Source organism: Lissotriton vulgaris, chromosome 1_1, assembly GCF_964263255.1.
Source record: "Lissotriton vulgaris chromosome 1_1, aLisVul1.2, whole genome shotgun sequence".
Classification (NCBI taxonomy): Eukaryota; Metazoa; Chordata; class Amphibia; order Caudata; family Salamandridae; genus Lissotriton; species Lissotriton vulgaris.
Genome location: NC_141685.1, coordinates 249,365,421 through 249,387,795, shown reverse-complemented (window position 1 = coordinate 249,387,795; position 22,375 = coordinate 249,365,421). Strand labels below are relative to the sequence as shown.

Genomic DNA, 22,375 nt, shown 5'->3' with positions numbered 1-22,375 from the left:
CTGCTGATTCCAGAAACATTTTTATCTTTGGTTCCATGTCTCCTTCTCGATACTGGTAAATCTTTTTCCTTTTGGACGTTAATACTAACATTTTTCCTTTGAGATATTCTTTTCAAAAAGGTTTTGGTTTTCTTACCCGGAGCACTCTTCTTTTTATGCGTCCTTTGTTCTTTTGATAATTCTTGAATTCCTTTCTTCTTCAAATTGTAAGTTTGTATAGAGCTTTCTTTTTTCAGTTCTGGTCGGCATCTTAATTTAAGATTTTGATGAAAATGTCAATCTGTAAAACCCAAACATAACAAATATTATAGTTGACTATTAACATATAACGTACAAATTAAAACCACAGATTCATTTTCTAAGTAGAATAAAGAGAATAATAGAAAGTCTCTGAACAGAGTAGGAAATCCTGTAGTGAATGTTGGTTCTAAATTTATCACAGTCCATAGCTGTTTTAACATTAGATACGTATTTTTTAATTCTAATTTTTTAAAGCATACAAACAGTACACTTTTTCAAGAACTATCGCTCATCGTAGATGTTTTAATCTTTTTTACTACAATCTCTTTTACACTTCATGAGAACATGTCTTATCACTCTCATAAAGCAGATCAATGACGAATAGGAGAAGAAAACTGTCTTCAAGAATGTTTACTATCAAAAATATTTTTATTCATTCAAAAGTTCATAATTTAGTAGAACTTCCAGCATTACATCATCAGAGACTTCTTCAAATTCAAAGTCCTCATCCCCTTCTACCATCTCTAAATAAGCAGTCTAGAGAAATGTCCATAAAATCATCATTTTGATTGTCTATTTCCTCTTGAAAGACCGCTTCTAAAATTTCCTCCATCACTTCTTTAATAATATCGAAATGAATTTGTTTGTCTTGCGAGCAATTCTCCATATCTATATTCACTTTATTCTTCTGTATCCTTTTAAAAAAATATAGAGACTAAATTATATCTTTTTTCTTAAATATATAACTTAAAAGTACCTTTACTAATTTTTAAACTACATATATTTTTATAATTTCTAACTTATTAACTCTATATATTTTAAGATAGCGCGTTTCTCTTATTTTGAAAACAAATTGGCAGAATAACCCTAAACATTAACACTGATCCTTTTTTTTGCATTAAATAATTACTGTTGTAAAAAGACATTTTACTGTAAAATTTCTTTTTTGATTTTCCAGATATCAGAAATATTGATAAACTTTAGAATTAATTTTTAGAGATCCATTTTCTGAGTTCACCAGTACAAAGTGCTATGCAAACTATATACACTCTAAAGAGAAGGCTCACATTATACAAACCAAAACATTCACTTAACAGATTACTACTTCCCACAGAGACAGTTGCTTTTATGTTTCAACAGCATACTCACCATGTAAATGTCATAGCATATACAAAATATCATGCTAACCATGAAGAACCACATCATAATAAAGCTCTGCAAATATATGTAAAACAGTGCCTATACATAGTATAATCACAGATATGCAGGAAAGATGCCCATCACACCAAGAACCATATCATATTACCCCTCTGTAAATAAAGGTGAAAGACTGCCAAACATAATACAACAAGATTTCAAAACTAATGAGCACTTCACAAGAATTATTTAATGGAAACCGGAAACAATTATACTCAAATGATCCGTAAATCTGAAGTCCATCAAAAAGAACACATGCACCAAGCCCATTAAAAGATAATTTCAACTGTCAGTGTAGAAATATCTCAAAATACATATGTAGTATAAGCAGATACAACCATGGCAAAAATACAAGATAAAATCATGTTACAAACCGAAATTTTACAAACATTTAAAAAAATCTTCTTTATTATTTTAATGTGCACCCAAAAAAATTGCCTATGCAAAAATATCAACTCACCTGAAAAAAAGAATATAATTCCTGAAATTGTGTGAATCCGAAGGCAGGTTGTTGCTTTTCAGCACCAAACACTATAAAAAAGAAAATAATAAAATGTAATTAACATATTACAGACTTATTTCTTACACAACATAGAGCCATTGTAGCAAAGAACAAGTATAACAGATACATTCCCCAAGATTCTCTATCATTAGAATAAGATACAAAACGTCTCATTTATGAAAGCGTTCCGCCACAGATACATCACTTTTTCCCATGTTAAAAGTGATGCACCAGCGGCACAAGGCCTTCATAATTAAAAGCCCATGTGACGGAGAACAATTGCATACACAGAAAATGCAGGGCCGGCCTTAGGCATATGCAAGCTGTACACCTGCACAGGGCCACCAAACCCCAGGGGCCACCACACTAATATATATCCTTAATATAATAATGCTCTCAGTATGGATACATATTTGCGTGGCGGCCCATGCCAAGTATTTGGCAGCCTCTGGCTCTGTTCCACTTCCAAACACCCTGACACCCCCCCCCCTCTTCACTGGGCTTCAGCGCTCTGCCCCACCCGGACCCCCTCTTACGGGGCCCCCTACCTACGCTTCCTGCCCAGGGCCGCCATGAGCCTAGAGCCGCCCCTGGAAAATGTATAAGACACAGCAACAGTAAAAATCAAAGAATAGGCAACATGCAGAAAAACTGCACAGTAGACCAAGAAACATATTTTTTAGATAACCCCATTGAAAAACATGTAGTAATTTTTTTAATCTGCCATGCATCTAGCCCTCCAGTACGGCTTCGGAAACCCCTGCTTTAAACCTTTACATTTCATTTTCAAACCATACACACATTTTTTTTCAAAGCTGCACATTAAACGCCTAAACACTTTTCCCTTTTTAGAATCCGAAGCCACAACTGCAACATAACTAATGCACAAATTAATTAGTGTACCTTTCCCGTTTTTTCACTCTTTAAATTCTATAAATTCCTTCACATAAATGGATACCACCAGCTCAGTTCCTCCTACAGTCATAAAACTAAGTCGCTCCCTTTCACTTACAAATGCCTTTGACACAGGAGAAAAATGTTGGGCAGATTTACAATCCCCTTACGCCACTTTAGCATTACTTTTAACATGTGACATGTGAAACAAAACTGCCGCACGGAGCATGTTAATCTGCCCCTAAATGTTTATACAAATGACTGTACTCAAACATGTAATTAGTCGTCCATATGCAGGCACTTTCAATCACATAACTTATTTAACTAGAATCCCTGTAATGTTGCATATCTTTTCAAAGATACACCAGTGCCTGCTATTATGACGACTTTTTCTTCATTCTTCATCACTGATATTTTTTTTTACATATAATGAAAATTACTATGACTTTTTAAACGACAAAGCTTACGCGATAAAAATCACTCTGCATTTGCTTCCCTTTAAGAATTTAGTTCATCTGGAGGGAAACAGAATCTTCCTCTGCAACATCAGGCTCTGCATCGGTACTTACTTATAAATGCAGAAAAAACTCAATTAACACAAGGGCTCTTTTCAGAGCCACCTTATATCTAAGCACTCAAACTTCTGATTTATCTCCATTTTCACACTCTTGTAAATAGGTGTGCGCGACCCGGTGCGCGCACCCCGCAACTTTAAAAATATATATATATATATATATATTTTCGCGTTTAAGGGCCTTACTGCACACCCTGAGAAAACCTACGCGGCAAGACAATCTCTACCTTCTCCCCTTTCCATGTTCCAACGCTTTGAAATGAACAATATATTTACTCGCAGTGACAAAATGGCGGTCAACACTTCCTGATTTCCTTCGAATCGAACGTTAACAGACGTCACGCAGCAACAAAAAAAATTCCGCTCACGCGCAGCCGCTTGAGTGCGCGCACCAGTGCGCGCGTATAGATATATAATTGACTTTAACTTTAATTTTCTCAGCAACTACTGAACGGATTTACACCATTCCAAAAAAAGCATAATCTGCGAGCCGGACTCTACCGCTTTGCCAAATTTCTTATAAATCTATTCACCCGTTCGAGCTGTAGCCGTGTCTAAACGTCCTATGGAAAATAACATGGAGAAAACATGTTTTGGGACCCCCCTTTTATCTCAGCCCCCACTTGACGAATCCCCCCAAACTTTCAGGGAAGGAGCGCAGCGGACGGAGCCATCTTCTTTGAGAAATTCACAAAGATTCATCCACCAGGGCTAAAGTTAATCCAAATAGAATGTTGAGGATTTCCTATGGAAACTAGGTCCTAACTATAACTACCTACTGGCGATCGCCAGTAGGTAATTATATATATATATATATATATATATATATATATATATATATATATATATATATATATATATATATATATATATATATATATACACACATATATATCCAACACCAGGAAAGCACAATGAGGGAGGCCACAGGAAGCTTCTTTTGGTTCTTTTAATAAAACACGAGCATTTGCCAGCAGTCACTAACAAAGTCACAGGCTTCCAGTTTAAAAAGACACTGCCAGACGCGTTTCAGGATAAACAATCCTTTCTTCAGTGGCTGCTTGCAGGAATGAATCATGACGCTGCACAGTTTTAATTATAAACATCTGCCCCAGTGGGCGTGGCGCTCCTGCTGCCTCTTGGTGTTTGTAGTTTGTAACCCATGTGGGTGCGCAGTTCACTCCTTGTAATTTACAAAATTAAATTAAATCCCAAGTGGGTCGATGCGCTGTACTTCGTGCTGTGGCTGCCCTGCTTTGAAATGGTCGAAATGAACTTTGTGCAGGCTGCAGCTCCTGAATGCAGCCTGTACTGCTTCCTTCTGATGATTTCAAGCTCACAGTCAAAGCCTGAACAGACCTGTGAACAGCAGTGAGCCTCTCCTCGTCAGGCGTGCAAAGCCCCATATATCCAACACCAGGAAAGCACAATGAGGGAGGCCACAGGAAGCTTCTTTTGGTTCTTTTAATAAAACACGAGCATTTGCCAGCAGTCACTAACAAAGTCACAGGCTTCCAGTTTGAAAAGACACTGCCAGACGCGTTTCAGGATAAACAATCCTTTCTTCAGTGGCTGCTTGCAGGAATGAATCATCACGCTGCACAGTTTTAAATATAAACACCTGCCCCAGTGGGCGTGGCGCTCCTGCTGCCTCTTGGTGTTTGTAGTTTGTAACCCATGTGGGTGCGCACCCACATGGGTTACAAACTACAAACACTCCACCTCCACACTCAATCTGAAGAGGAGACGACGCAATGTGGTGCAATATAAATCCTTTATTGCCGCTTTCCAACGCGTTTCGCCTGACCCAGCAGGCTTGCTCACAGATACAGTTATTTGAATTTGCAAGTACATTTAACATGTGATACAACCATGTCACCGGTCATGTGCTACCAAAATTACATAGAGCTAGAAAACAGACTTTCGTTTTTACTCTTAGAGTTTCACAAACTTTCTATTAAGAGTTCTGTGGTAGCTAATATTATTTACATGATTTTATAATGATTCATCACCTCATTTCATAAAATCTATCTATATTATAGAGTACATAAATGCAAATCTCAGAAACTGTTCATTTGCCACCATTGTTATGCAACCACACATACTGCCCTAGTGGGCAAGTGTTCAGTAATTTTAGCAACTCTAAATTAGCTCATTTAACGTCAGAGCGTTTCACAGGCCTGTCACGGATAAGAAACGCTATAAAAACTTGCGTTTCTTATCCGTGACAGGCATGTGAAACGCTCCGTTTCACAGTGCACTGCTGATGCACTTAAGAGTGCGCATTCAGTAGTGTGTGAACTCGAGTTTCCCTACTTTATTTTTCCTTGCAATATTATATAGTGCGAACTCGACAACATGGCATGAGCACACTCCACCACCTGTTAATTGGGAGGCAATGTGGTCCTATGAAATGACCAATTACGTGTTCCAGTGTGTTATTTCCTACAGTCTAGAATGGCTGCCTCTTGTGAATCAATCCCTCCGAAGATCTGCCCCTCCCGCAGTCAGCCAAGCCACAAAGGGTTCCCATATGTCTTCCGGCCTAGACCTAGTTGGCATGAGCTCCCAGTAATGAGATAGTTGATCTTTACAGTAGGTGACCGCTCCTGTCCATTCCGCTATAGTTGGAGGGGTCTGTTTTTTCCAATGAAACGCCACCTATCACTTTTCTGAGAGCAGTAGCATAGCCGTGAGTTTAGGCTGACCCTTCGGCACCTCTAGTACATAGCCCAGTAATGCGACCAACGGTGTACAGTTTAACGAATAGTCGGTTATACGAACAATGTGTGTGACCACTTCTAGCCAAAATCTTGCTATCGGACGACATTAATGGATGTGGCATTCTGTGCTCCGCACCTCCAGCATCTCGTGTCTGTATACAACCCCATCCGGTTTATTTGGGGAGGTGTGCGGTATACTCTGTGTAAGTAATTAAAATGGATTAACCTCAGCCTATAGTTCGGTGAGAGATGTTCGAGCTGAGCACAGCAGAATAGCCATTGTTTGTCAGTTATGCTGACACCCACATCTGTCTCCCATTCTGTTTTAGATGTGGCCGTGACTATCGGGGATCCCCTCTGGGTGATACTATAAATACGTGTTATCAGTTTGCAGGGAGATGGTGTGGATAAAAGATTTTCTAAGCCAGTAGTGTGGGCGGTGTTTGGGGAAACTCTTCATACTTAGCACGACATGCTGCCGTAATCTGATAATATAATACTAGATCTGAAGCTGTGGGTGTACGCGCTTTACACATCTGCTGTAGCGTTATAAACGTGTCATTTGGAAAGAGATCGCCTTCTTTTTCCAGTTTATGAGAGGACACTCTCAATGTTGTGGCCCTGTCCAATAACGGTGCGAGAAGTGGGTTCCCACCAATTGGCATGGAGGGTGCGAATAAGACCTTCTGGCGTGCCCTTTTTGCAATTCCTTGCCACGCCCAGCGCAGTTTTTCAGCAGTGTCAATTTCTTGGTGTGGTCTCTTGTATGGCTGATAAAGGGCCATATTCAATGGAAGGGGAGCTACCCTGTCTATTTCTATGGCTACGTGGGGTTGATATGGTGTAGGGTTGTGCAAACAGTGCAATATTTGCGCTTGCGCACTATATGCATAAAGTTCAAAATCTGGTGCTCCTAGGCCGCCTTGCGTAAACGGTAGCATCAGCACCTTCCGAGAGATTTGGGGTTGTTTACCAGCCCAAATTAAATGATGGCGATGGTGTTGCCTTGGTAGTGAAGCAAACTTTTTCGTGGCCAACCTGAGTATAGTGTCACGATCTCCGTAATTTAATACCCCTACCAGTATTGGTCTGGCCATTGCTCCCGGAGGAGGTTTCGGGCCCAGCGTGCGATGCGCCCTTTCAATGAGGAACATTTTGGAGAGGTCAGGTCCAAGTAGTTTAGTCATCATGTGCTTGACATATTTCTCCATGTTGGGAATGTCTGTCATTTCCGGAATTCCCGTAATCTGTATGCTGTTTCTCCTCGATCTGGCTTCCCAATCCTCATTCTTCTGTTTGATTACATTCAGCATCTCATCCATTTTCAGCATGTGCGAGTTCATAGATGTCTGTCCATCCACCGCCTCTGATACTGTCGTTTCCAGTGAGTCCCGGCGTCCCTCTTGTTTTTCTACCCGTTGTGTTATCCTGTCCATGCTGTCGATGAACGTGTCCATCTTTGAGTCTATCCCTTGTATACTTGTTTTTCAACTCCCTGAACATCGCCCGTATGTCCTTGTCTGATGTATGGCTGGTGATAGCTTTGTCCGTATGTTCCTACAGGGCCGGGTCTCCTTCTGCTGATATGGCTGCTTTTTTGTTGAAATTAGGCCTGAGCTGACGTGTGTCAGGCTTCCCCATGTTCTTCGTGGCTGTCCGAGAGGTGCACGGAGTAGGGTCGCACTGTGCCTACGTCTCGGCCTCTCACGGCCTTACCAGGAATGTCCTCTGTGCGTGGCGGGAGGAGGGCAGCTATTTGTTTAACCCACCTGCTCACTGGTAACAATGTTCGTCCACTCATCCTTGGCAATGCTCGCCTACTTTTTTGAGAATATGGCGGGAGGGGTGCCACACTTCAAGTGCACCTCTCAATCACTACCCTTTCCAGTTCCCCCCGCCGACCAGCCTGTCCAATGTTGGCTTCGTTATCCGGATTTTGAAATCAGGGGAGAGCCCTCTGCAAGCCTGTGCACGGCGTGTGCTTCTGCGTGCAATCTCAGGCCTGGTTTGCCGCTACGGCTTCCCTGGATGCCCCTGTGTACGCTTCTGTTTCCTGCAAGATGGCGGATTTGTTTGCAGCCGCTGTGGTACGTTACCGATCACTGTGAACCTCTTCGTCTTTCCCCTATGGCCCCTGATTCAAAACGTTGTGTGTGTCTCTCATGCTTCCTCCTCCGGTTGCGCGGTTGCTCCTCTTCACCGCTGTTGTTGATGGTTCGGGCCCGGGTGCACGCCGGCACTGCTCACCTCGACCAGTGCAACCCCGGGACCATCATCGGCTCCACTGCACTGCAGGGCGGGGAGCTGACTCTCTTGGGTTTGCCGACTTACTTGGCAACGCTTCTGCCGACCCGTCCGGCTCAGATAACTCACTGCGGCCACCCGCGGTACGCAGTTCGGACTTGCGGCTACTCCAGGTCCCGGCTTCAAGCTACGGCCTCGTGACCAGGCCGCTTGAGAACACGGAGCCTTCCACAGCGCGTATGTCCACTTTCACTTCTTGTAGCACCTCAAAATTGCAGTCGCTAGTGTCTGGGCATATACAGATCAAGTTCCTTTGTTCATGGACCGTGGGGCTACGTTCTATGTACGGATGTTGGCGGATTTCAGAGGCTCGGCCAGTGGAGCCGCCTTAGTGTGCTGCTCGACGAAGCCACGCCCCCCCATCTATCTGCAATAGTTTTCTGTTGGCACAGGGTAAACTACGTCAAGCTTGGAAATGTATGACCCTGCCGCGTGAATGAGGGGGCTGGGCAGTTCCTAACTTCCAGTTCTACTACTTGGCTTGTTTACTGCAGTATATTGGAATTTTACTGGTTGGGTCTAACGAGGAAAAGCATAGAGGATACTCCTCATATTTTTCAGTTGTTATTAGGCTCCACAGCAGATAGAACTTTCTTTAAAATCCTTGAGCCAGCTACTATATAAAAAACTTTAAAGGTGCTTCAGGCCGCCCATAAGGCCTGGCTTCAGATAAGGCGACATCTGAAGGTCGGCAGGATTAACTATACCCCTGTGGAGCTTTACTACCAGCTATTTTCTTAGATGGTATCATGAACAGATGGAGAAGCAAAGGAATTGTGACTCTGGGGCACTTAGTAGATAGCAATGGCATTAAGACATACACTTCATTAATGGCTAACTACGATCTCCCCAAAACAGATGTTTTCAAATCTCTATAGATGCTGGACTATCTGAGCAAAAGAAGGGATGCCTCACGCTTAGCACAGAAAAATAATTTATTAGAAATTGTGAAGGGCTGGGGTAAAATTGGTAACATATATCAGGCACTTAGGGAAGTACAACAGGATGATGTGGAGGCACAAATGCTAAATGGAATACCAGGCTGTTTGTAGAGGGTAACATTTTAAAGAATCTATTATATTAGCCGAAAAACTTCTAATATCCTCTAACTTAAAAACACAGCAGTACAAAACTATTTTAACTTGTGTAATACACCGGGGAAAATTGCGCGATGGGTGAGATAAATGAGGATGAATGTACTTGGTGTGGGAAGGAGCAGGCAGACATAGTTCACATGTTTGCTACATGCCCAGATCTGAAGTCATTGATCAATAGATGCAGAACTTTTTACCGGAAGTCGCAGGGGTGCAGACTGAGATAACTCCAATAGTTATGTTGTTGGGGGTGCTAGATTATGAAGTGTCTGCAGAGGGAATGTATACATTCAGATATTTAATATAAATTGCTGTCGCAAGACTATGCATAGCCTCACTGTGGCGCCAGAAAGAACCTCCTACTTTTGAGGTGCGGAGAGGAAGGTTATTTGCTATATGCAAACTTGAAACTAACCTATATGCTATCAAAGGGCCACAGAAGCGAAGATTGGGTGTTAAAATCTGGGGGGCGTTAACTGAATTTATGACACTGGCAATATAAGTTCATACTTAGACCCCGCTGCTTTCGGAAGGATTAAAGTCTGCATGGTTGTAAAAATGTCTGCTTCCTTTGTAAATATAGGTGCAGGCTAATTGTAAACCACTATTTATCTATTTACTTTTATTTACCATTTACTTTTTTCAGCCCATCCCTTTGGTATCCGCCTGTCGGTACTCACGATGTAAATAATGTGTTTGGGGCTCAAATTCCCAGATGGGATCCTATATATATGTATATTGTTTTAGGTGGTACAAATGTTATTTTTCACGATGTTGCTTAATTTCTTTTCTGTCGATCTTATGCTGGTTATATGCTGACGTTTTCTGTAATTGTCTACAGGCTTAATAAAAAAGAAATAAAAAAAAGACAAAGCCAATAGTTTTGGCTTGTTGTAGGTGTGACGTTACTTGTTGTGTTACATATCTGGATACAATGACAGCGGAGGCAAAATACCAGTCCGGCAACACACTATGCTAAGCACTGATTTTTAGCTTGGGTGTTTTAAGCCACGCCCTTAATTACACCAAACACCCCCTTTGGAGAGACCCCTCCCCCCCTCCACCCCCATTTTGTTTAATCCAACTTAAAGCCCTGGAAACAACAGTCCGTCTACAAATACTCTAAAATGCAAATAAAATACAAATACAACACCATGCCACAGTCACCTCACTTCCTGGAACTGTGCATCATGCTTGACTCATGACTCCACTTTTTGAGATTGCCTAAGCACAGGGGCACAGTGAACCCAACCCCTTGCTTTAGGAACTACAGCAAGGGTGAAATTCTTGATGGGCCTCTTTTATCTGCAACACTGCAGACAAGGGCTCAGCTCATAATTAATATGAAAAGGTGGGCGAGTGAGTAGTTGAAGGGATAGGTGAATGGCCGGATGGATTAGTGAAAGGGTTAATGGATGAATGAAAGGGTAAATGGATGGATAATGAGAGAAAGGATGGATGGATGGATGGATAAGTGGAAGGATGGATGAGAGAAAAGGTAAATGGATGTATGGGTGGAAGGGTAGATGGATGGTAAGTGGGTGGATGGATGAGTGAAAAAATGGATGGATGAGTGAAAGGATGGCTTATGGGCAGGTGAATGGTTGGATGGATGGATGAGTGGAAGGGTAGAGGTAAGGATGGATGAGTGAGTGAAAGGGAGGATATATGGACAAAAGGATGGATAGATGAGTGAAGGTGTGAAAACGTGGATGGATGAGAGAAAAGATGGATGGATGAGTAATAGGGTCAATGCATGGATTCATGAGTGGATGAGTAGATGGGTGGGTGGATGGATGGGTAAGTGAAAGAGTAAGTGGAGAGAGAAAGGGAGGATGGATGGATGGCTGAAAAGGTGAATGGGTGGAAGGAAGAGTGACTGGATGGCTGGATAGGTGAAAGGGTAAATGGCTGGATGGATGAGTGAATGGATGAATAGGGTGAAATGGTGGATGGATGAGTGAAAGTGTGGATGGATGAATGAAATGATAGATGGAAGGATACATGATGAATAGGTTAGCAAATGGAAGAATATGTTTGGATATGGATGGGCTTACTTATATACTATTGTGCAACCTCCTCTGATGTGTCTGTAAAACGTTATTTTTGTCCCAAAGTTTTGTCCTGAATTTTTACACTCACCGTCCTGAATTTGCACCCATGCCAGTTGGTCACCCTACTAGACAGGGTTTTACTTACAATGCAGGGACCTGCCGTCCTATCATGTCCCAATATAGAGGGTAAACACCGACCTGTGTTAGGTACTCATGCTGGACCCGGGGAATATAAGATCTCTTATGATGGTGGTGGGGCGTGCACATCTGGCCCAATGACACTTTTACTTTCACAATGTGTCTGTAGGTTCTAAACTATTAGGTTTAAATAGATAAAAGTGACACCTTCGTATAAAACAATTCCCCATTCAGAGCCCGCCCCCAACATTCCATTTATTTAGCATGAAGAATACTCGTCAAAAACCAGATTCAATGGACAGACTATGTTGGGAGGAAATTAAGCCCCAGACGGGTCAAGAACCATCAAACCTATGGGGAAGTCACCTGAGAACCTGCCTGGCAGTCCTTGAAATACAAGCAGACTGGGAAAAAAGCCAAGAAAAAACAACTTTTAGTAAGATGATAAACGACGCAGCAAAAAAGAAATCCTTTCTGGAGGATAAAATTATAACATCTAAACGTAGGCACGGGTGGACAATTATTTCTTCCTACAAAGTATTGAAACCTCAAGCTTACCTAACATCTCACTTTAGCTGGCACCTAAAGAAGTCTTACATAAACTACAGGATGGGTCTGCACGTTTCGAAAGATCTACGGCCGTCTTGGAAACAACCCAAACAAATACCTCAGTGTCGCCTGTGCGGCTACCAAAATGAATCCCTAACTCACCTTTTTTGCGTTTGTCCAGCAGTTACGGCTTGGAGGAGATATTACCTAAGACCTATCTTTAATGAACTTCAAATTCGCACTTGCAGGCAAGCCGTTATACGCTGGATGGACGGCTCTTCCATTATCCTGGCCTGCCGAGGAGTGAAATACCTGGCAGAAATTATAAAACTATTACTCAAAGCAGATCAGGAGGGGGTCAGAGAGGTCTGAGCAACTGGACATTGTCTTATTTGGAATAAGTTGTGCAACAAAAGGACTAAAAATTAGACCTCCTTAGGACTAAACTTTAACTGTAAATTGGACCTATTCAGAAATGCTGGACTAAATTTCATCTATTATACTTTTAGTTTATTTTTTTATTTTTTTATTTTTATGCATTGGTAGAATCCTCTCATTGTAATTGATAGGACACAGCATTAATGTAGCATGGTTTTAACTGTGGACGTAATGATATTCAACTGTTTTAGATATTTGTAACGATTTTAATTAATCATACAATAAACTTGAAACTTGAAACTACTCGTCAAAATGCATTTTCCATGTAGTTCTTTAATTTTAATGTCATATGTATTTATATAAATAATAAGCCTCAATTACTTTTTACTTTTTCAATTACTTAAAAGAAAAAGCACAAATGTTGTCCAAAAGGTAAAACACTTCTAAATATTTCTAATTGTAAAGGTGTGGCCATAAATAAAAAGTATCAGCAAATTGTATTATCAGTATAACTTTATGAATTGCATTTAAAAAAGGTTTTCTATCCTCAAAATGTTTGCTTAGTTAAAAAATATACATCTTCATGCACGCTTCTTTTTCCAATAAAGTACACAGAAGCTGAACATGGAAAGGCAGAAATGCTTCCCAAAAAGTGTGCGACTTAAAAATCGCCCGTGTTTGATTTGAAAAATGGTGAGATTGTATTAGTAAGTCTTTCTGTTAACGGAGATGACGTCATACATGAAAAGCGCCAGTAAACAATAGCAGGGGTGTCACATTCTAGATGCCACTTAAAATAGAGGTGCGGTGCTAAAGGGTTGAGGATGCCTGTTCCCAGGCACTTCTTGCATCTTGTGCAAATATATGTTCTTTCTTTCACCCTCCCCTGAAAGGAGGCTTCTCTAAGAGGGCTGATTTCATGCAATAAAACATTTTTTTTTGTTTAAAAAAAAAAAGGAGATTGCATCCTCCCCGTCGGGGAATTGAACCCCGGTCTCCCGCGTGACAGGCGGGGATACTGACCACTATACTAACGAGGAACCGATGAATCTCGACCTGCAGGGCCGCTCCTCATGTGGCCTTCGAGCCGCCTCTCCCCGATATGCTACCGGTTCGTGCCATTTATCAACTCCTTGACACCAACACAGGGGGCCACGGGCTCAACAAACACACACACACACTCTCTCCCCCCCATACACACACAAACACACTCCTCCCTCACACCTCACAGCAACCCTCTCGCCTCCAGGCAGACGCTCTCAGCAGCGTCCCCTGATGCCAGAGTCACCACAACCAGCTCCCAGGGCTGCTTCAGAGGGGGGGCCCCGGACTGGCTCTTCAGCCCAGGGGCCCCTGGCTCTGTCTGATGAGGGGGCATTGCAGCGGGGGCTGCACACAGGGAGGGGGGCGGGAGACACCACCCCCCTCGCCCCCGCCGGAGGAGAGAGCTGGGCTGTAAAGGTGAAGAGGGGAGGCAGGAAAAGCCCCGGCGTGTGAGGGTCCGAGAAAGAGGCGCTTTGCATTGTGAAGCAGAGGGGGAAAAGTGAAGAGTTTGCAAAAGTCCTTCGAGCCGGATTTGAACCAGCGACCTAAGGATGACAGTCCCTCCACTACAGTCCTCCGCTCTACCAACTGAGCTATCGAAGGCTCGGTTGATATGTAAGTGACAAGGCGCTATATCGCATGAGGAGCGGGCACGGATATGTCTTTCATCACTTGATAAAGCTGCAAACCCGACAGATATTTCACTAATAGGGAAACGGCTGAGTCCTGACTGATTTTCATGATATATTTCCATTTATTATGTTTGGGATCCAAAAGTTAATAATTGGGTTATGTTATCTAGTTATATATGTGTAGCGCTCAAACACCGAAGGTTTCCTGGTATTGGATCTGAGTTATATTTCTTTATTTATTTATTTAGGGTATTTCGTGTTTACATTTGGATACATTATTGCTGTCCCACCTCCTCTATAAAAGAGGCCTGCCAGGAATCCAGTCTGAGGGGTCAGAGGGCAATCAGAGGTTACTGGGCCATAGTTGTATCAAGGAGGGGTGTTTACTTCCGGTGCCCCGGGGCCTGCGTACTCTGAGCCCAAAACTAGGGACCAGCCCCCCCTTTTAACACCTGACTCAGAATAAGAAGGCAGAGCAGCCGAGCTTACTGGGGACCCGCATGAATGAAAGGAACACATGGGGGAAAGAAACTGCACCCTGACCCTATCAGTGCACACTTTTTACATCTGGTGTAAACATAGATACATTTTGATTGATAACTTGTTTACATTTGACATGAATAAACATGAAAACATTTGTACTTCAGAATGTTTACCCTGCCCTCCCATGCTTCAGACGTATCTTATCCTACCCGATTTTTAAAAAAGCTTTTACATTCTTGTCTTTTAAATTCAAATGATGTCAGAAAGGGACAACACTGAAGAAAATGCCTACAAATGTGTGTTTATTGCTTTTAACCCCAGATGTTTACTTTTGTAAACACACACCACAGAGGCTCCTCCCCCGCTCTCCCAAAATGCTGTGCGGGATTATTCAGGGTCTGCCCCTGACAAGGCTGCTGATGTCCCATTGCTGCTCCAGGGCCCTGTGAGTGCTGTGGCGGTGCTGCCCCCTGGCGGTCACCCTGAGCATCTGAAGATACCTGGGAAGAAGCCAGGGTGACCTGAGCTGGTCCTCCCTCCTCTGTGTGAACCAATCGAGTGTCAGGACTGGGGTCGGTGCTGATAGGAGGGGGAGAGGGGGGTGTAACTGGGCCCCCCTGGAGGCAGCCTGGGGCTTGTGACAGGGGAGGGGGGGAGGGAGGGGGATCAGTGGGTGGATCAAGGAAGAAGCTGGACGGTAACTGGAGAGGGGTTTGTGGGGCCCTCAGCCTGGTGAGGAGACACAGGAGTGAAGGGGGGTCCTGGGGAGAGGGGCGTGGCTTTGTCTGGCTCCAGGTTGGAGGGGGTGGGGGTGGCAGTGAGAGGCCATGCGGGGGCTGCTGCCGTCCTCAGCTCCTGGGCTCAGTGTCTGGAGAAGTTCCAGGGTTGTAAATAATGAGACATGAGCAGGTTGTTGCAGAAATCATGACCCCTCATTCTGGTTTGTCAGGAGTGTGGGGGTGGTCTGTGACCCCATTGATGATCAGACCCTGACGGTGGCAGTGTGACTTGAAGAATACAGATGGGCGTCTAACAGGACAGACTCCTCTCACAGAAACTGAGCTGTGTACTGTGGAAGCAGCCTCCCATATGGTCTAGCGGTTAGGATTCCTGGTTTTCACCCCGGCGGCCCGGGTCCTTCCAAACCAAAATGGCTCTGGAAGTCCTAATAACTCTCACTTGCGTCTCTTCCCTTCTATCAGTCTAAAGCCCTTTGTGGTTTACCCCGACCCCTCGGCTCCTGTCCCCCCCCCACCCCCCTTGCTGCACAGCTGCTGTAGTATTAAAGAACTGGAGGGAAAACGCTACAAATCGATGCTATGAAGGGCTGTTCGATGTTTGTTTTTTATCACACAACGAAGAGTACAGATTATATCAATTGCGCGTGGCATAAAACGAAGGCTCCCGTTTCCTGTGCTCTCACCGTGTGAAATGCTCGTTTCTTTCCTGCTCCGCCAGTGCTATGAAGAGGCGCTTTTAGAGTCTGTGTTGTGACATTAATAACCCGCTGTGTTGATTTATAGGAGATGAGGATTTAGGAAGGTCCTGTTTCCTCTCCTCTGTGGGGGCAGCTCCTGTGTCGCCGTTTCTCGGCACTACACCAACTTTAAGAGTAAGTTAAAGCGCTGCCCCAAAGGACAGTTTAGGGCATCAATGTGTCATTTTCCATGTGTTGGTTAAATCAAAGTTTCGTGTACAGTGTTTTAAGGATTTCATTGAGAAATAGACTTCTTTGATTGGACGTTTAACATACACTGTTGGCGAATAGAAGGTCAGCACTTAGGTGAAAAGTGACATGAATTTATGTATGTGGTTCCATGGTGTAATGGTTAGCACTCTGGACTCTGAATCCAGCGATCCGAGTTCAAATCTCGGTGGAACCTGAGATACTTTTTTTTTTCACTTCATTTGTTTTATATTATTCTAGGTATTGAGCAGGGCGCCATTTGTATTTGTTATTTGCTTCCAATTATTCTGGGTCTAGAGTAGTGGGGCATTTGTATCCCGAACATACCCCCTCCCTTCCTGTTTTCATTCTCCTCCTAGTCTCTGTGGACATCCATACATTCTCTTTAGGCGGTGCTGGGCAACACAGGTGTTTTATCATTCCTGTGCCTGTGTGGACACCTTTCTCCTGTGGCTGCACAACAGTCACACGCACAGTGTGGACCGGACTCCAGCGCCCTTCACACCGGATAACTTACAAGGAGACACACAGACGGGACAGCAGGGTGTAAAAGAAAGGCTTTAATAAAGTGTTAACGGATACAAATTAAAAATGCTTTTTGTTTTATTTCTGCACTTTATAGGTAACTACACAACATATGAAGGGAGATGACAATTCCACCAGAACTGTTGGGCAAAAAAGTGAAATATAATCTGTTTGTTGCCTAAAGCGATCTAATGGCAGTGGGCCGAGTTTACGCTAACAGCAACAACAAAAAATCAAGCATTGGCATAGCCAATAGGTCTCGCCTTCGGGACCGTAAAAGTGTTTTGCCATGCAACAGTTGATGTTGTACCAAAGATATTGTGCTGCATAACTAAATATCCCAAAAGCGAGACCTATTGGCTATGCCAATGCTGGTTTAATAAGTGTGCCCTTACAGTACCTTGTTCCATCTGCTGTAGATTGAAGTCGTGGTGAGGCCCCGTGACTTGAGACCCATGCCCTTGTTAAAGGCACTCAGCGCCTGCTCTCCCCATGACAGGACACGGGCCACTCACCTCCATACACACAACAGGGGAGCAGGTGTCTCCACTCACCTCCATACACACAACAGGGGAGCAGGTGTCTCCACTCACCTCCATACACACAACAGGGGAGCAGGTGTCTCCACTCACCTCCATACACACAACAGGGGAGCACGTGTCTCCACTCACCTCCATACACACAACAGGGGAGCAGGTGTCTCCACTCACCTCCATACACACAACAGGGGAGCAGGTGTCTCCACTCGCATCCATACACACAACAGAGGAGCACGTGTCTCCACTCACCTCCATACACACAACAGGGGAGCAGGTGTCTCCACTCACCTCCATACAGACAACTGGGGAGCGCGTGTCTCCACACACCTCCATACACATAACAGGGAAGCACGTGTCTCCACTCACCTCCATACACACAACAGGGGCGCAGGTGTCTCCACTCACCTCCATACACACAACAGTGGAGCAGGTGTCTCCACTCACCTCCATACATACCTCGCTGTGGGGGCCAGGTGATGTTTGGAACTCGCACCATTGTCACCTCAGCCTCCCCCTGGCTACCGTGGATGACCCATCAGCTGTGTTTTGTGCTCCCCTGCCAGGACATTGCCCTGAGGCCGGGAGGGCTGGGGAGGGCTGATTCAATTACTAATTGCAGGGGCCTTACCTTTGCTGTTCATGTGCTCCTGAGCTAAAGGTCTGGGGAGGGCTAAATAGGTTAGTAATAGCAGGGGCTTTGCCCTGTGTCCTGCACAAGAACAGTATCCTCCCACTTTTATTCCTTGTCTGTGCAAATGGTGTTTCATGAATGGGCACGCCCCTTGAATATGGGCCACGCCCCTTGAATATGGGCCACGCCCCTTGAATATGGGCTACGCCCCTTGAATATGGGCCACGCCCCTTAAATGTGGGCCACGCCTCATGAATGTGGGCCGCTTTTTTCGTCAATGCCCGGGCAAAATTGTGATCCCAATCCGACCCTAATGTAGACCCCAGCCCCATGCCCCAGTTACGTCATAGGAGTTTGGCATTCATCGAAGTGACTCTGGTGTGCCCACGGGTGGCAGAACGGGTGGTCCTCGCCACACATCACATTTACTTCCAGTTTACCTCACTTGTCTGCGGTGCACTTTAAACTCGCCGCTGCAGGGTGTTGCTTTTTAAGGGTTTCTGTGCACAATACGGCAGGTCCGCGTTTTATTAATATTTCTGTAAATTGTCAGAAGAACTGGCAAAATCTGAGATAATCTCATTTGAATCCTTGAACCCGCTGCTATAGAGGCGTCTGGCGCATAAAGCTGGCGCATGTTGTTTCCTGTGGATAGGGGCGTTCATTTAGCGTTCTGCTGTAATCAACCCCATGCACCAATTATGTAATAACAGTTGGGCAGTCATCACACTGAGGGGCTTATTATCAAGGAGAGGAGAAGCCCCCCAGCGTGACTTTTCCTCTCCTTGTAAATATCACCGCTTCACGTGCAGCACTGTGCGTGGAAGGGGCGTTCCATGGGTGCACTATGGGTATCCCCACGCAACACCCATCTCCAGATTTACGAGAATACGCGAATCTGGAGATGCTTGTGAATGCTACGTCACCCTAGAGGTGGCAGAGCGAGGCGCAACCAGGAGAAATGTTTTCATTTCTCCTCGTTTTCTCCTGCAGCATGGTGCAAGGGTGGCTGCGCCAGCGCATGGCTGCAGTAGGTGCGCCAGCGCAGGGGAAGCGATATATTCTTGTAAATATGTTGCATCTCTGTGCTTTCCAAACTAACGCAGCACGGCGCAGCAAAATGAGTTGCTGCACCGCGCTGCGTTACTTTGTTGTAAATCTGCTCTTAGAGCTTAAAATTAAAATAACAATTCCCTGCACATGTGAAGGGATTTTAAATCGGAGGCTAAAAGTGAAGTTGGAGCAGCTCGAGTCGAGCCAGAGTGATGTGGACGCTTGTTGGCCTCACTGAGGCACTGACTGCTCCGAGGAAGTGACAGAGGCTGGTTTAGGAGCTTAAAAGAAAAGGAGGCGTGGGGGAGCCCAGTTCATGGGCTTATCGCTGACAAATTAAACTGCAAAGTTCTCAACAGAATTTTGATTTATGTTTGTGGTTTAACAAAAGTATTTCTTAATTTCTATACATATTTGATGTATTTCTGTAGTTTGAGTATTGTTTTAGTGTAACCTCTTAGAAACTCTTTAGGTCAGTGTCCAGGGCTTCCAATGACCCATCAGTGGGGGGAGGGGGCGTCACCAGAAATCAAAAGATTAATAAAAACCACTATGTCACTAAGATGTTAAAAATTGTAACCATTTGTTATACATGGCTCGAATATTGGGCCCATCATTAAAGAATCAGTGTCATTAAACATGAAATTCTACTTTTTTTAAAATCCACCAAAAGCACAATCAATCGAACAGTTGAGAAATAAAGAGTAAAAAAACAAAAATCACACTTCCCTGACCGGGAATCGAACCCGGGCCGCGGCGGTGAGAGCGCCGAATCCTAACCACTAGACCACCAGGGAGCGCTGAAAACTTTTTGCTTTTCAGCCCTTGATCACCACAAAGGTGCTTCGCTGGGTGTTAATGTATGAATATTGGATGGAGGCGCTATTTATATTCACATTCCTCCTACCGCTGCCTTTACAGAAAAGCCCCAAAACAGGAAAGTTAAAAAACTGTTGTTCAGACTACAGCGTAAGGAAACGAACAAAACAAAGACGCCCTTAGAAGAGAGACCGAGGCCGGGGTGAGTGAGAAACGCCAAGGATCTCCCTTTAGTGAGAGACCTCGACTGCACAGCGTTCAGTGATCTGCATTCAGTGAGAGCTCTTAACTGTGAGAAGAGGCCTAAGCTGCGCAGCGTTCAGTGACTTCCGCTCAGTGAGAGCTACACATGTGCACAGGGAGCTCTTATCTGTGCGCCGGTCACTGGTGTTCAGTGAGATTCCTATTAGATGTGAGTGTGGTACACTCAGCTGTGCAGGGTCAGTGACCTGGATTCAGTGAGAGAGGTCACAGCTCTGCCGCTTTCACTCGCACATATTCATTGCGGGATATTTCATCTGTGCAGGGTTCAGGCACGAGCATCCAGTAAGAGCTCACGTGCTCTGATGTTTTCAGTGACGTGCAGTCAGTGAGAGTCTGCTGACCTGTGCAGTGATCAGTGAAATGTGCACTGAGTGAATGATCTCTTCCTCACACAGCCCACGGTGGTGTGCATTCAGTGAGAGGCGATGCTTGTGCAGCATTGAGTACTGTGCATTCAGTGAGAGACGATGCGTGTGCAGCATTGAGTACTGTGCATTCAGTGAGAGGCGATGCTTGTGCAGCATTGAGTACTGTGCATTTAGTGAGACACGATGATTGTGCAGCATTGAGTACTGTGCATTCAGTGAGAGACGATGCGTGTGCAGCATTGAGTACTATGCATTCAGTGAGAGGCGATGCTTGTGCAGCATTGAGTACTGTGCATTCAGTGAGAGGCGATGCTTGTGCAGCATTGAGTACTATGCATTCAGTGAGAGGCGATGCTTGTGCAGCATTGAGTACTGTGCATTCAGTGAGACGCGATGCTTGTGCAGCATTGAGTGCTGTGCATTCAGTGAGAGGCGATGATTGTGCAGCATTGAGTACTGTGCATTCAGTGAGAGGCGATGATTGTGCAGCATTGAGTACTGTGCATTCAGTGAGAGGCGATGCTTGTGCAGCATTGAGTACTGTGCATTCAGTGAGAGGCGATGCTTGTGCAGCATTGAGTACTGTGCATTCAGAGAGAGAACTTTAGAAAAGCTTCCATACCACTGCTGTTATTCAGCTGCTTCCGGTGCTCTCTGCTCATTGGAGGTAAAGGAGCCATATTACACCTCCCATGGGTTTCCGTAGTGTAGTGGTTATCACGTTCGCCTAACACGCGAAAGGTCCCCGGTTCGAGACCGGGCGGAAACACTTTTTTTCCCCTTTAAAAAAGCAACTCACAACAGTTCATTCTTTTATTCTTGTACTTTTCTGATTCAATCTCGGGCTGAAAACGTGAGACCCCGGTGTTCGAGGCTCTTTCCTTTCCAATGTCCTTGTACATTCAGCTGCTTCAAAGACAGACTCGGACTCTTTCTGTCCCTTTACAGACAGACAGCAGGACAGCCGCTGCCATCCATCACTCACAGGCAGGAGTGTCAGCGAAAAGCGAGCAGACAGTCGTTGTAACTAAGGATAATAAAATATAAACTGGTGCCAAAGCTCGACACGGCCCCCTCGCAGCACTGGCAGGACGGGGGGTTTGGTATAAATTAGAAGTTTGCTTGTGATCAGAGGGCTTTGGGGTTCGTTTTCAATCACTGAGACCATAAATGCATTAAATGCAGAATTTTGGGCGTCACAGTTGGCTTCGTGGGCAGAAAAGAGTGATTGATTCAAATGTAAGTGGAAACTTCTATAACGGGTGGAATCGCTACTGGTTTTGAGAAACCCGGATGACAACAGAGGGAAAGTTAGAGCGATCAAAAGAAAAGAGTACAAAGCAAAATAATTTCCTGTTAAAACCTTCCTTTCAAATCTGCTGAATAACAGAAAAAATCTCTTCCGCCCGAATACGGACTTGAACCCTAGACCCTCAGATTAAAAGTCTGATGCTCTACCGACTGAGCTATCCGGGCTTCTTGGAAGGTGAGACTGATACCGATGTCCTTAATTATGTGAATACTAGTCATGTGTGTATGTTATCTCAGGTGTACTAGTCTTGGGCCACGTAGGATTTCAACATCCCTAAACAAACATTGCACACTCCAGCCCCCCTGAAGCCAGCGCCTGGACTCTCACTTTAAGAGTTCCAGGCGCCCCCAGTCTGTTTTCATAAACCGGCT

The 22,375-nt window shown here is 44.4% G+C and overlaps 5 non-coding genes across 5 annotated transcripts; 2 read left to right on the top strand and 3 right to left on the bottom strand.

Annotated features, from left to right (window-relative positions):
* Positions 1 to 13,615: 13,615 nt before the first annotated feature.
* Positions 13,616 to 13,687, bottom strand: TRNAD-GUC (transfer RNA aspartic acid (anticodon GUC)). Its single transcript has one exon. It is a non-coding gene; the product is annotated as a tRNA-Asp (tRNA).
* Positions 13,688 to 14,208: 521 nt separating this feature from the next.
* On the bottom strand, positions 14,209 to 14,294 carry TRNAY-GUA (transfer RNA tyrosine (anticodon GUA)). Its single transcript is given in 2 exon segments — positions 14,209 to 14,244; positions 14,258 to 14,294. It is a non-coding gene; the product is annotated as a tRNA-Tyr (tRNA).
* Positions 14,295 to 16,617: 2,323 nt separating this feature from the next.
* TRNAQ-CUG (transfer RNA glutamine (anticodon CUG)) lies at positions 16,618 to 16,689 on the top strand. Its single transcript has one exon. It is a non-coding gene; the product is annotated as a tRNA-Gln (tRNA).
* Positions 16,690 to 19,966: 3,277 nt separating this feature from the next.
* TRNAE-CUC (transfer RNA glutamic acid (anticodon CUC)) lies at positions 19,967 to 20,038 on the bottom strand. Its single transcript has one exon. It is a non-coding gene; the product is annotated as a tRNA-Glu (tRNA).
* A 1,350-nt stretch (positions 20,039 to 21,388) lies between these two features.
* Positions 21,389 to 21,461, top strand: TRNAV-AAC (transfer RNA valine (anticodon AAC)). The gene has a single exon. It is a non-coding gene; the product is annotated as a tRNA-Val (tRNA).
* The last annotated feature ends 914 nt before the right edge of the window (positions 21,462 to 22,375 follow it).